A 14,843-nucleotide genomic window follows, 5' to 3' on the forward strand; every position below is an offset into this window, starting at 1 on the left:
CCGTTATGAATTTTGGGAAACCATATACATGTTGAATCCCCTCCACATATTACATACACAGCGCACAGCAAATTGATGGATAACTTGTTTTAAAATCAGAAGTCAAGAAAATGACTGTTATTGTGGATTACATTTGACAATTGGAAATTTTGGTTCAGACTTGAGCAAGCATCATGGAACTTGACACGCCTGATTTACTTTCGCGGGTCACATAAAATGGTGTGGTGGGCCAGATCTGGCCCCCGGGTCTTGACTTTGACACCGGTGGTTTATAACAACCATCCATCGATCCATACGGTGTATCTGTAGCACTCTCTGGGACAAGAGTAAATTGGAGTTTACCAAACCGAGATTGCGCACGAGGAAGTCGCATACTCTTAACCAATCGCCAATCGCCTGATTTGCTTTCGCGGGCCACACAAAATGGTGTGACGGGCCAGATCTGGCCCCCGGGTCTTGACTTTGACACCTGTGGTTTATAGCAACCATCCATCTATCCATACGGTTTCTGTAGTACTCTCTGGAACAAGAGTAAATTGGAGTTTACCAAACCGAGATTGCGCACGAGGAAGTCGCATACTCTTAACCAATCGCCAATTCGCCAAATGGCTGATGAAGAGTGACAGACGAGCTTTCAGTCAAATTCACACTTAAGAGCAATTTCCCAATTAGCAAAACCAGATGTTTTCAGTCTGTGGAAGGAAATCTGAGAACCAGGAAACCCTGCAGGCTGGAGGATTCCAACGAGGTCAAAAAACCAACTCACATTCTTCTTCTTAACTTTCTTTTTGTCAGGTGGGGCATGCCGTTTTAATGCCATTTTTGTTGACATCCGGTCTTCCAATTCAATATCGACTTTTTGAGTTTGTAATTTTGGTTGTATGAGGAACCCATTCATTTTCAAAGATCTTTTAAAAAACTTCTCCAGACTCCCACTTCTGCTCACATCTCGTACGTCAATTATTCTGGTACCTTCACCTTTGAGGCTTGTCTAGCTCAGTGATTCTCCAAATCATTCTTAACTTGTGTGTCCAGACCAAAAGTGGGTCACAGAGAACACATGAATTTATATAAAGATTTTTTTTTTTCCAGAACAGTACTGAGGCATACCAAGTCCCCACATAGAACAACCAATATTGGGTCAGGAAATGTCACTTCTGCTCAAGTCACTCGCTACTCTGTAAACAAATACAGTTCAGCTCAGCCTTTGCCTTTGATTTAATGTAATTTTTTTAAGACAAAAAAGGTTCATTGCTCTCAGTCAAAATAGGTCGCGACTTTGCAAAAATAGGAAGACGTGGGTCGCAGGGTGAGAACAATTGAGAATCACCCATGTCGATCATTTAGACCTTAACAGTTACGCTTTTTTTTTAAACTTTGTCCAACCTCTGGTAATGCTTTTACCCCAAAGACATAAAAAGACCAGTGACGCGTTTTTTTAAGACAAAAAAGGTTCATTGCTCTTAGTCAAAATAGGTCGCGACTTTGCAAAAATAAGAAGACGTGGGTCGCAGGGTGAGAACAGTTGAGAATCACCCATGTCGATCATTTAGACCTCAAAAGTTACGCTTTTTTGTTTTTTTTTAACTTTGTCCAACCTCTGGTATTGCTTTTACCCCAAAGACATAAAAAGACCAGTGACGATTGTTCAACATTTCACTTTATTTGCTTCTTACGCCCTTCTCGTGATCATCAGTATGTAATAGGATCATTGTCGTAATGACCAACTATTTCATATGTAATGCTCTATTCAGGATAATTACTTGTATTTGTATCGAAGTGCTTTGTTGACATTTCAAATCTCAAATCCATAACACGCAGCCGTAATTTTCAGAAATCATTTCCACATCTGTGTAACAGTTTTTTCTCAACGACTTTAAGGTTATGACCTGCAAAACCACAATGACCAAGAATGTGATTGAATATTGTTACGTGCCCATCGCCGTTGTTGTAAAGGTAAGAAAATGTAATGGGTGTATTTATTCAAGATACAGATGCACATTATGTCAAAGAGGGCTGCAATGTAAACATCTGACAAATATATATGCTTGAATCTGTTAATTTGCTAGACGTGAGTCACTGAGAGTCAGAAAAGGGTTTCTGGTGAAGAAAAGTCCAGCTGGGCCCCGAGTTCCCAGGACCTGTGTGAGGGAATTATTATTATTATTATTATTATTTTAAAATGCATGCTCACTTACTCTTCCCCCATCATTTCATCCACATGTGTGCACACAGTAACACACCACCACGTCTCATTGTCTGGCTCCAATCGTTGCGTATCGTCATTCTCCACATCATCTCCGCCCACCATTGCCTCCTTTACTTTCGCTGTCATTTTTTTTTTTTTTTTTTTTAACCCGCCTTTCCATATTTGATCTAGTGGCTGATAATGATGAATTTTCCTCAGCTCTCCAGGATTTGGCAGAAAAAGTTTGAGCAGCCAAGTTTTGAAAGTGAAGATAGTTCCGAAATTAGGACAAGTTCAACGTGACTGTCCATATGACGATGACAGCGACTCTCGTCTCATGCCACATCTGTCACGCATGTTGAATAGGTACTTTTTAAGCTGTTCTTTAATTTAATTTAATTTAATTTTTTTGTAGTTTTTGTCTCAACACTCTTTCAGTTACAGGTCTTCTTTTTAAAGTTATTTGAATGGAAATACAACTGCTCATTAAAGAGAGTGAGGTTGAATATCGATGCAGTAATTCTGAATGAGGGCTGGCTACTTATAATCAGGTGGTTTGAGCCACAGCGACTGGTGAACTTATTGCTTTTCTTGAGACTGTTTCGCTTACAGCATGAACTTCCCAGCATATGTTAGTATTGCCGTTGGACCATATCCATTCACGTAGGTCCCACAGTGTAACCGCTATGCAACTCTCTGCAGGATAACGCCGCTAAGTGCCTCAAACGCTTGGGCCAAAGATTTACTGGTGTTGTAAAGTATTGTTTTGTTTTGGGTTTTTTTTTTTTGTTGTGTTTTTTTTTTTTATGTTGAGCATAATCTGAAACATGCCACAACAAGATGGAAAATAAGGAATTACCTTTTTTTCTTCTTAAGAAGCCATAGTTTCAACTTTAAATTTGGAGATGTTTGTCCATTTTTTTTTTTTTTTTTAATCTCTTCTCACGTTGGCTCCTGCAATTAAAAATTTCCCACCCTCAGCACAACTGCACCGGACTGCTCAAAATGTTGCTGCATGTTTGCTGCATTTGTGTGCACTTCGACTCTGTTCTCTGAATGGACTGCATATTGCTGATCTTGATTAAATGTCCCCTTTTGACCGCATGGTATGCACTTGACTCGCCACAGCCCGATTTGATCGGATGCGATTCCCCAGGAAAATGCAGGTTTATGTTCAAGCCTTATGGGTGATGTAAAGCACTGCTGGCCTCTGATTGGGCGATCAAAATTACCTTAGCAACGTTTGAGGGCACACACAAGTGAAATGTGAGGTCATACTCTCGTTGTGTATTCGCTCTGGGCGCTGCGGTATGAGAGTCAACTGTCTCCACTTTGTTGCGGCGGCGCTCCGTCTCCTCGCTGCCCTCAGTCTCTGCTCTAATTAAATGTCTCTCCTTACTGTGACGAATGCCCACATGCCAATTGTACTCACAGCAGAATCTCCATCATGCTCAGCTGTTGTTTGTTAGCGTACCTCAATCGGGAACGACTCTTTGGCCTGCTCCAAACTGAATTAAGTCGAGTCGAGCTGAGCACGTAGGCCTTTGCCCGATGTTACCAACCTGTTCTGTCATCTGATGTTATTTGCTATCATGTTTGTTGCATGCCGAATAACAATAACGCAAAGGAAAAATCTATTTACTCAAGGTACAACAACAAAGATACTCCCAACGCCAGGCTCATTGGCCTAAAGCTCTCACATGCACTAATTCAATTCCAAAGCCTCCAAAGGTCCTCCTTTTGATTTTTTTTTTCTTCCTCCTACCTCTTTCGTCGCTTAACCTCTCTCTCTGGAGGATTATGTTCAGGTTATGGAGCTAGCACAGTGTGGATTAGTGGGGTCGCTCCTCCATGCTTGCTGCCTTTTCTTAATGTGATTATACATCATCAAGCTTGTTTACGGTTAGATAGCTCATTGTGGAGACCTGAAATAAGTTCAGCCCCCTTCAGCCCACGAGCTGCTGCCTACGCCCAAACACTCATACTCCGCTTAAACTGTCAACATCCCCTGCTCATCCCTTGCACCAAGTACTTTTTCAACAGAAACACACTATAAATTTTCGTTTTTTTTCCCCCAAACTGAGGTGTTGTCAGCGGTGTGATTATGAGAAAAAAGGCATTATAAATCAAGTCCACAACTCATGTTGATTTTTTTTTTAATGTCTTAGAACTAGAATAGTGGTTCACAACCTGGGTTTGATCGAACCCGAAGGGTTCGGTGAATTGGTCTCAGGGGTTCGACGGAGCCTCTGCCTCGGAGGTTACGACACAATCGACTCAATATGTCAATGAGTTGTGACATGCCCACTGCAGATGATCACATGACATCACTTGTCCAATCAGTACTGCAGGAAATTTAGTTCGTTCAGTCGTCAACGTGTGACTGTCGTGATAGTACATGGTGTGATTTTTTTTTTGAATTTTTAAAAAACATGCTATGTCGAGCAACAAAAAAAAAAAAAAAAAAGTGGTCGGACGAATATGTACAGCATGGATTCACGTGCATCACGGAACGTCAGCGTCCTATCTGCATTATTTGTTATGGCAAGTTTAGCAACTCTAGTCTCGCATTGGCAAAATTGAAGGAACACACTTTTTGAATCATATTTTTATGTTTCACTAATTAAAGGTGAATGTGCATATGAACTGGTTGGGTTCGGTACCTCCAACAAGGTTAAGATTCACTGAGCTAGAGGAAGAGAGATCAGGTGTCAGCCGGTTTTCCAAACCATCTATAAGCGTCACACACCTCGTCTCATTAGCTTAATGAAGCTATCGCGACAGCCTGTTTGTACAGAGGACGGCCGCGCTCTGTCAGACTTCGCGGCGGCGCACTCCGTCAGTGGCGAATGAGCCTGTGTGGCCTGAGGTGGGGGTCGGTTGTGACTCAGCCTCGCCGTGTCATTAGCCATTGACGTTATTGGCTCATTATCTCCCAATTAGGCCGCTATCGGAGGTAGCTGGCGTTTTCATTACAACCCAGACCTGCGCGATCTAACAAAGACCAATGGGTGCTGATTAAAGATGGTTTCAGCAATCCCGTGCAGCGTGTGGTCTTTGAACTCTCTGTGATATAGTTAGTGCGAACACAACGCGGCTGATTAGAAAGGGCATGTCTCTTATTGTGCCACGTCTTGGGGTTAAGTTAGAGTAATCCTGTTCAATGTGTTCTCGGTATCTCATCATATAGACTCAATTATGGGGCGAGAAAATTCACATCGACAACAATTGCCTACTTTTGAAAAAGTAAATTAACTTCCATCGTCAATGCATGTGCTCTATACGGTATCTGCACCCGATGGTTTTCCATCTATGGTCCATTCAAACTTGTACGAATCCTTTTCACACCCCATCAATGACTTCTCCTTGGGTAAATATTATATAAATATCAATATCATTATTATTACGTTTGTCCCTCAACTTGGCCATGAACAGTGCCCGCGATGCAGTACTTCTCCCTCGCGCTGTATTATCTATACACTATTAATTGAGCATATCCTCTTCAGAGTGACGAGATGCATTAAACGCAATCGCTTATCTTGCTTTTTGTTGCGCAAGAAGACGGGCGCTAATTGGCATGCCTCCCTCACGTTGCTAATGACGACAAAATCATTTCGGATTTAAATGTCGAGATATTGTAGCGTTCTTTCTTCCACTCGTTTGAGGGATTGACGGTGGCGAGCGCCGCGAGCCGTGCGCGCGCCTCTCACATTGTGTTTACCCAAACGAGGGGTCGGTTCCCGGATTCACGAGCACCCTTTAAATGTCTGGCGATTAACTTCCCATCACGGCGCTTCTTCTCCTTTGCTGCATAAACGGGCTTTAATTGAGAGAGCCAACTCCTTCGCGGGGAACCTCTTTTAGTCGGCGTCGATTAAGACGTCATTTTACTGCCCAAAAAGAAACGCGTTCCCAATCACTGCCCTTGAATTATTGCTCTGTAGCTCCAGGCTTGTGTTTTAAAGTCACTGAATAATTGCAATCAGATTATTCTAATCAAGTGCGGGCACAGTAATTACAGGTTGCAGTGATTTAAGCTGTACCCTGCAAGTGCCATACGCGGTGCCGGTGTGCATATTAAAAGTTTATGTCATAGGAGATAAATTTAATGAAGAGGATTCTAATCATACCGGCTACTTTTTAGATATGTGGCATGCGGAGAAGTGGCAGCTCCGGTGGCAGTTAATGACAGATATTGTCTTATCCTGCGCCATTCTCTCGCTGCCCCCTTCAGTCAAGTGTGCATTAGCAGCGAGCGGGTCCCCCAATAGGACTCGACGCGTGTCCTCCCACTCATCTACCCCCGTTGATAACCTCATCCGTGCCCAGGTCTGCATTTCATGTCGAGGCAAGCGTTAGGTGACTTAGTGCCAAGCTGTCAGAAAGGCATGAGAATTTCAATCCGGAGGTCCGTGCGACAGTGAAACCGACTCTCTTAATCCTGTTTACGCACATCCACATCACCCCGTACCGAAATCCCAATTTGTGTGTGCGTGCGTGTGTGTATTTTTTTGTTATTTTTATTTCTTATTATTTGCACAGCGTGCGTGCATGCGGATGCATACGTTCCCGTCGATTTTCACCCCGGTATGTGTGTATGTGTGTGTGAATGACTACTGTCTGTCTATGTTTCCGCGTGCGAGTCTCCCCACCGTGTTGTGTTGATGTGGAAGGTGGCGCACAAGCTCTGAATGTATAATTCAATATGACTAATCATGGCGGAGACTGCCAACCCAGAAAGAAGCACTGGCTGACAGACCGGGCCCAAAGCTAATTTGATAAGGTTACTGTACTCCAGAGCTGGAATTCAAATTCAGCAGTTGTAGCGGCTCAGCGGCGTGAGTCGATCCCCTTGCACCGCTACCTGAGATGCAGTTCCAATTGATGACTATGGGCTCCCGTCGACTGTATGTGCCCTTAATCCACACCCGATTTCTATTCCGATGACTGGAAAGCAAAGAAATGAACCTGGCTTTGTCTAGACGCATTTCACTTTCAAGTCTTAAAATGCAGAACCTCGAAAAACAAATTCAAAAAATTCCAACTCAATGATGAAATTAACCTGAGTTACATTATTCGGGGTATTTCTGCTCGCGGAAGACATTGTTGCAGCCATTCTTACGTTATCGTCATGAGGGGGAAAAAAGGGTGGAATAAAAACACAGTTGGACAAATCGCAAAAAATATTGAGCTAGGCTAGTGGCCAAGTCCGAGACAAAAAAGAAAATTTAAATGCATAGAGTCCGAATTTGGGTAATATACAGCCCTGGTTTGAACGATCACGCAAATATAAAAACTTCACCGTTGCTAAAAGTACAGCAATCTTGTACTGTCTTAAAGTGAGGAAACCATTTTCATTCCAGTGGAACAATTTTTTTTTCTAGCTGACCATTTCTATGTTGATATTCTCAGGCAAGAAATCCAACGAGATTCGACATCCTTCTTTCGCTTTAATGTGACTTCAACAAGTGACGCCGAGAGCCAGAGGCGTGGGATGTTAGCCAATGGTTAAGACGCCAACTGGCAGGTCATTACACTTTTCGCACCATTTTCAAAGCCCGATATCAAATTTCTATTATAAGGACAATTAATTACCAGTGCAAAATGGCAAGTGTGCATCCTTGTCAGGTGGAGTGTATCTCTGATGGCCTTTCCTCAAACGGAGAATGTGAAGATTTGATCTCTTCTAATGGTTCTGCAGGAAAGGGTAATTATGACATGGTCAAAGCTAATTTGCTTTCTGCCAGATGAACTGTTGTATTTTATTGCTGGCTGACATTTCCAAGTAATTATGGCACTGTTGACCCCAGACAGTTTCGCTTGCGCCGTGGTCTTGGGTGATCCTAGCTCTTTTTCTCTCTCTCTCTCTCTCTCTCTCTCTCTCTCTCTCTCTCTCTCTCTCTCTCTCTCTCTCTCTCAGAATAAAAGTCAGAGGCGTAACAAGGTAATGACATGGACGGAGAGAGCCATATGGGGCTCCCCCATCCAGCTCGCAGCTTCAAACCTTCACATCATCATTACCCACCATGCATTTCACATTGACTTTGCATCCAGAAAGAAATATGTGCCACGACTTTAATTATAGCGTGCGCGTGTTGGGTCCTGCTGCCTTATTGTGTATGTGGAGGATGGGATTGGAGCGGGGGCAAATGTGTATTGTCCCTTTCATCCCAGGGTTGCATTCACAGCCCATCCCATAGATCCATGTATCGATGAGGGTGTAATTATGTGCCTCACTGATCATCTCTCCCGTGTTTTTTACCGCATAGAAATTATGCAGGCAAAGGTCAGCGTGTGCTCCTTGAAAGCTGCCTGCAGAAAATCATAAGGTGATGAGAGCAATAATGTTTTTTTCCGCTCTATAGACACCCTCTCACCCGCTTGCGTTTTTTTTTTCCCCTCCTTCTCTTGGTATTGTTTCTTCCTTTTGTCAATAAACATTTGAGCAGATGTCAATCGATCCGTGCCTGGAGCATCCCTATTATTTGCACCACGGCCACCCCCATTCAAATAATCTCGACCGTATTCTCATGTTACTTCGGAATGTGCGCTGACGTTGGCCGCCACCATCGGAGCAGTGAAGTGTTAACCGGTGAGAATTCCTACTAATGAAAACAACAGTGCAGAGATGCTTCATTACCCTGGAAGATTGTGTGATTCTTTTTTTGCCAGCGGCAGGACGTGCAAAACACATTTTCACTTTGATTTATACGTATTCACAAGCGTTATCCCTGTTCTGCAGAGAAGTTTTTTTTTTTTTTAATATGACAGACAGATGTGAGGCATACAAAGGACAAGCTGAAATGCTAAAAATGCCATGCAGGTTGTCCTTTTTGGAAATTTTATTCATCTCGGAAGCCACGGAGTAATCGTGCCTCAATGTCACAGCCACTGGCGGCATTGGCAAGCTTACAGTATTTTAATGAGTGATGGTTTTCACTCAAATCAACTTCAAACCGATGTTCAAATGCGGCGGCAGAACAGGCTGATGCAGCCCGGGCCGAGCAGGTGTCTCCTAAATATCCCCGTCTCGAGAAGCACACCCTTTCATTCGGCCCGTCAGTGAAGACAAAGGTACAAAAAGCCCCTCGCCTGATGCGCAAACAATGACCACCATGCGCAGCTCGGTGGCTGCTGTCTTGCAGAGGATGTGGAAGTACATTGAACATACAGCAAAGAGACGGTTGTAGAACTAGCCAAGGCCAGTCAGAGCTGAACTGGATTGCATTTTTAGCCCCCCAAAAAATTATGCTATGGGGTGATGCTACAACCTTTATCACTCTTCATTTTTCTTTTTTTATTTTTTAATTATTTACTTGATAGTGATTGTCAATAGAGGAATCTATTTTTATCTATTTTTATGAAGCCACAAAATGTTCCACTGCATCACATTCAACAAGGTATTTTTATAGGTTTTTTTTTTTAAAATAAATAAAATTGCTGCCTGTCTTTTAGGTAGGATTGACTGGCAAATGAACAACTAACTAGCAAAGTTCTGGCAAGTAAAGTAACTTACTCAACAGATTTGGTGCTTGAAGTGCCCTGCGTCAGAGTGTTAGTTAAGACTTTTAACATATCGGACCTTAACATTTAAGAAGTCGCAGCTATTGCCAGTATAGCTTATATATTATTGTTGTTGTATATTATTATATATGATCGTGATTATTTTATCATATAATGCTTCAATCTGTAACCCAGAATATATTTTGTTTTTTAGTCTATTTGATGAGCTTGTCTGTCTTTTTTTTCTTTTTTCTTTACTAGACATTGATTTGATATTGTTGCACCTTTAATAAGCCGGACTCGTGTCTAAATTGTAGTTGGGTTATTAATTCCTCTTACATGTTACATTGTGGGTGAAAAACAAAGAGCCAAAAAAAAATGTAGCGTACTGTAAGCCATAAGTAGCGGATTTTGTACATGAAAAATAAATGCTAAAAGTTCCATGTTGACTTTAAACCTTAGATTTATGTATGGGCTTGAATGCAATTGTAAAGCCGAACCCTTTTCATTTTCACAAAAAAAAAAAAAAAAAGACTTTAATCTACAATTTGCCACACACGACATTTTATCCCGTGTGAAATCAAGTGAACCTTTGCTTCTCTTGTCTTTCTTTTGCACGCAATACACGAGCCATCCCCTAAACCGAGAACGCTATGGCACATATGCTACCTCGATGTTTTAAAAAGAGCCTCCTATGTCATGCAAGCACACGACAACGACTCTCCTCTCGCTTGCATTTTGGCACCATAATTGAAGTTAGTGGCGGTATAAAGGGGTTTGGGGACCTCGACAACCTCGATAAAGAACGGGGTTGTGCGATCAAAGGCGTCAAGGCTCTTCTCTGATGCCTGTAGGGGTAGTAAAAGAATATATAGCCCGCTGTGCATTGTGCGGCTCACATTCCTTCCTCGTCTTGTCAACAGCATCCCTAATTATAGAAGCCTTTTTGATTGCTTGATATTACTTTGATAATGGAAGCCTCCAGCCGTAATATGCTGTGCATTTATTCGAGCAACACTGGAGACTTTGCGAGCCTATTCATCTTACCGAAGAAAATATTCCACTTAAAATGAAGTGTATGAAGGATAATGGCCGATGTGATTAAAAATTGGATTGTTACTGTACAATGGTGGCATAATCGGAGTGTCTTCATTTCTGCTGAGCTTGGCAATGTCTCTTTCAGTTTCTTAATGTAATATTCTGGATGGGCAGAACCACTTATTCTGAAGAACATTCTATTATTGATCTTCAGCGCTCATCGTGTGAAAAGCACAAGGCCATAAGTTACATTTTGTCAGTCTGTTGGTTGCCAAGCAGGATTTTCCCAAACTGATGCAAACAATTTCCACAACTTTGGGGATGTTGCTGATATCAAGAAAGAAAACATGTTTCAATTTGCTGCAGATCTGGATGCAACACTTGTGCCATTTTCATCTTTGTCACACACATTTCCACACTTATGGGGAGTGAAACTGTATCACAATATCATTTTTGTAAAGGACATTTTAAGGAGGGTGGTCGACTGATTAGCTCGTCAGAAAAATCCGTATGCCAGAAACTGAAAATCCTCCTTCTCTGGACCCTGTCAGTCATGCGTCCTAACTCGGTGATCACTTTCTCCTGCTTACGGAACCTCTGGCCCCGATTAATCAGCAGGTGTGTCGTCCATTTGAAAAAAAAATACACACCACACCTTGTACAGACACCTCATTCTTTAAAACTGGCTCTACGGCTTGGTGGCTGTAATTACCTTTACTATGACAAATACCTGCTGCAGAACAAACGTATCTGTAAAGCTTAATTTCACGATAGAGTTTCAAGAGAAATTGCAGCTGTCTGCAGCGCAGAACATTCTGGTAGAAGCTGTTCAACATTTCCGTTGAACCACAACTAATTACAACAAAAGCTTTGGCGCTTCTTGCGTTTGTGTCGCAGTCACTGTATGAGAAAAATAAGCTGTTCTCTGACATTCTCTATCTTCTCAAAACCTATTTTGGTTCAATCAAAAAATCAGATTTTAAATTTCCATGCCTTTATTCAGAAAGAGAACATGATTTCAAATTGACCCTGCTTGGTTCCCTAACATGCCAGAAAGTAGGCAAAAATGTTGATGATTATTTATGAGTGATTTCACAAATGGCTTACTTGAATTTTACACTGAGATAGTCTGTCTTCTTTCTTGGGGGACCAATATCTGAACATATTTGCGGTTGAGAGGCTGAAATTCCAAAGAACTGCACAATTTGAAGTGAAACAAGGTCTCTAAATGATCAACCTATTATCAAAATAGCCATTTAAGTTCACGTTCGATTAGTTGTCGATTAACTGATTAATTGCTGCGCTCTCCAGTGATTAATTGAAGATTAAATTGTTTTTTTTTTCATGTCAGTGTGATTGTTCATGGTTGTTCTTCTATTCAATTATTCTATTGCGATTCGCTAGTGAGAGTTCCAGGATGTACCCTGCCCATGGTCCGTAGTCAGATGGGATCGGCTCCAGCCCGCCCGTGTCCCTACTGAGAATAAGAGGTTTAGAAAGTGGAGGAATGGGAGTTTCCTGTGTGCACGAATGTTTTGAGTTATTTCAAAACATACTCTACATGTTCAGTACGTGTCAAAAAAATAAATAAAAAATCATTCACGCTTCCAGAGTCAAAGTTGAACAAAATCAATGTCACTTTCTTGTATACTTTACACCCATGTTGTTACGTGCTTTGTAACATTAGCTTATTTTCTTGCAAACCTGAGTGGCGGACACAACTGCGCGACTCACCCAAATGGAATCTGCGCACGTTCGTGTCTGTGTGCCACTGTGCATATGAGCGTTGTGTGTACCGTGGGGGCAGGGACATTGCTTTCACAGCCCATCACCTTCACTTCCACACCCAATTTGTCATGAATGTCACACGTCAAGATGAAAGCTGAGGAAGTCGCTGCAAGAAAATGGCTACTTCCACAACACAAATGGAAGAACAGAAGGGGGGCGGGGGGTGGGGGTGCAATGGCTCTGGAAGAGTCGCCAGTGGCATTGCACGATGGACCAGATGAGACTTTTCGGACTTTCAAATGACAAATTACAAATCTGATTGATTTAATTTCTTGTTGATTGGGTTGAAGTGGGTCAACAAGCACCGTCGCTACCCCGAAAAGCCGCACCGTGTCGTGTGGCGGCGATGCTGACCGACTGGGTGTGGTAGGTGACATGGCTCTCAAGGCTTTGACTCTGACTGATGAGCTGCGCGGTTGGTACCGGGCATCTATAAACATCTGCCCCATTTTTGAGTGACAGGTCATTAGTAATTTAATCAGATTTTAGCTCCAGCGCTGGTTGTGATTATTGGTTCATATTACCCAACGCCACAGCTCCCCCACAACGATTCTGCATGTAATTACAGCTGTTGATGGCTTCGTCTGCATTTCACTTTCCCACTTGCGTACAGAGTACGCGAGCCCTGTGAAACATGCATGTATTGTGACGGTTGTAATTATTTTTTTCTCTGTGCGAAAGGTTAAAACAAAGAGCACTAATAATGACCTCTCACTATGATTAATATCTCCGGAACCCATGTCGAAAGCAACACAAAGAATCAGAAACTAGCGCTGGATTTTTGTGTCCTCCGCACGTACATTTCCATTCCGTTGCTTTTGTGTGGGCCTAAGCCGAGTGGTCCAAAAAGCCATTACAGACGGGTAATACTTGTAGCCGGAGGATTATGGATTATTGCCGTCTATGTTAGTGGCAAACTGGGAACTATCATTGACATCTTCGCCAGGTCAAATCCGGCGGCATTAGCCTCTCAACTGGCTGACCCGCAGTCACAAAAAAGGGGCTCAAGCCCGAGACGTACACCACAATGCAAAAGATTACGACCTGCGAGGGTGTAGATTGAGTTTTGAAAGAATGATTTGTTCTAGATTACTGACTTGGCCAAGGAGGTTAAAGTTTCACCACTGAGCTATTGTTTCTTCGTTAGGTTTAAGCGAAAGTGAAAAAGAGAAAACTTGACGGAATGACTCAAATCTTCATTGAGCAGTCAGTTGCGAACCAAGGAAGATGTATACAATATACATTTCAGTTGACGTTCGAAGGAGCAGATCCATTTCCTCCCATTTCAGACCATTTTCTTAATTTTCCTGAGATGGCTGATGGAATCTTAGGGGCAACATTCTGGAGTATATGGCAGATTGCAAAAAGGCTCCCAATTTTGCCACGCATTTAAATGAGGATTGTTTGGCCGTGACGGAGGTCTGTACTTCATGTATTACTATATTTGCAAATATTAGCATCGTGGTTTTTGCCCAATTAAACTCTACAACAGGTAGTGTTTGCTTTCATGTTGGATAATAAAACTACTTTGTATGTAAATAACACTGGGTAACAATTTGGGGGGTTGGGGAAATCTGTTGTTGGATTTTTATTCATGATTAAAACTAAAATTGGCATATGGATTCCAAAATTGCAGTCTTTTTTTTTCTTCAAGCACGTCAATTTTTTTTTTTTTTTTATTCTCCACGCCTAACAGCTAAGCAACGTTCCACCGATTAACTGTAGTAAGACTTGCCAGCTCATTACGATGGGAATCATCTACAGATCTATGATGCAGCTTTTTGGAGGGGTGGGGGAGGAGGGGTGCTCAGGTGCGCCTTGATGACGCTCCGCTCCCATTGGCTCAAACGTAACTCGAATCCCATTTCCAGTGCATTTGGGGCTTGTCTCTGTATACTTCACAGGCTGCCGAATGCCCGTTTGGTTGAGATGAATATTTAGCTCTTGATTGACACGTGATTTATTTTGGTACAATGTTCTCATTGAGTCTGTTGTGAAGCGGTGTAGGGGGTTGCAATGGCAGAGGTTTCAACCTGATTAAATCCACCCTCTCGGTGAGATGGCTTCACAAAGGGCATGCAGGCAAGCGCGGAGACCTGCCCTTAACAGCCAGAGTCCTGGAAACAAAAAGAATAAAATGTAGTAACACAAACCTAACAGTCCAGGGTAGAATAAGAGAGCTATCCAGGCATATTGAATTGCCGGTCTCTGTACATCCCTTTGGAAGTTGGATGGAAGCAGGGGGGTAAGCATTAAGGTGAAGCAGGGCTAAAGAGACATCTAGAAATATCTGAGTAAGCCATGAAGTATGAAGAAATGAAAGGTC

Source organism: Hippocampus comes, unplaced genomic scaffold (assembly GCF_001891065.2).
Source record: "Hippocampus comes isolate QL1 unplaced genomic scaffold, H_comes_QL1_v1.1 scaffold195, whole genome shotgun sequence".
Lineage (NCBI taxonomy): Eukaryota > Metazoa > Chordata > Actinopteri > Syngnathiformes > Syngnathidae > Hippocampus > Hippocampus comes.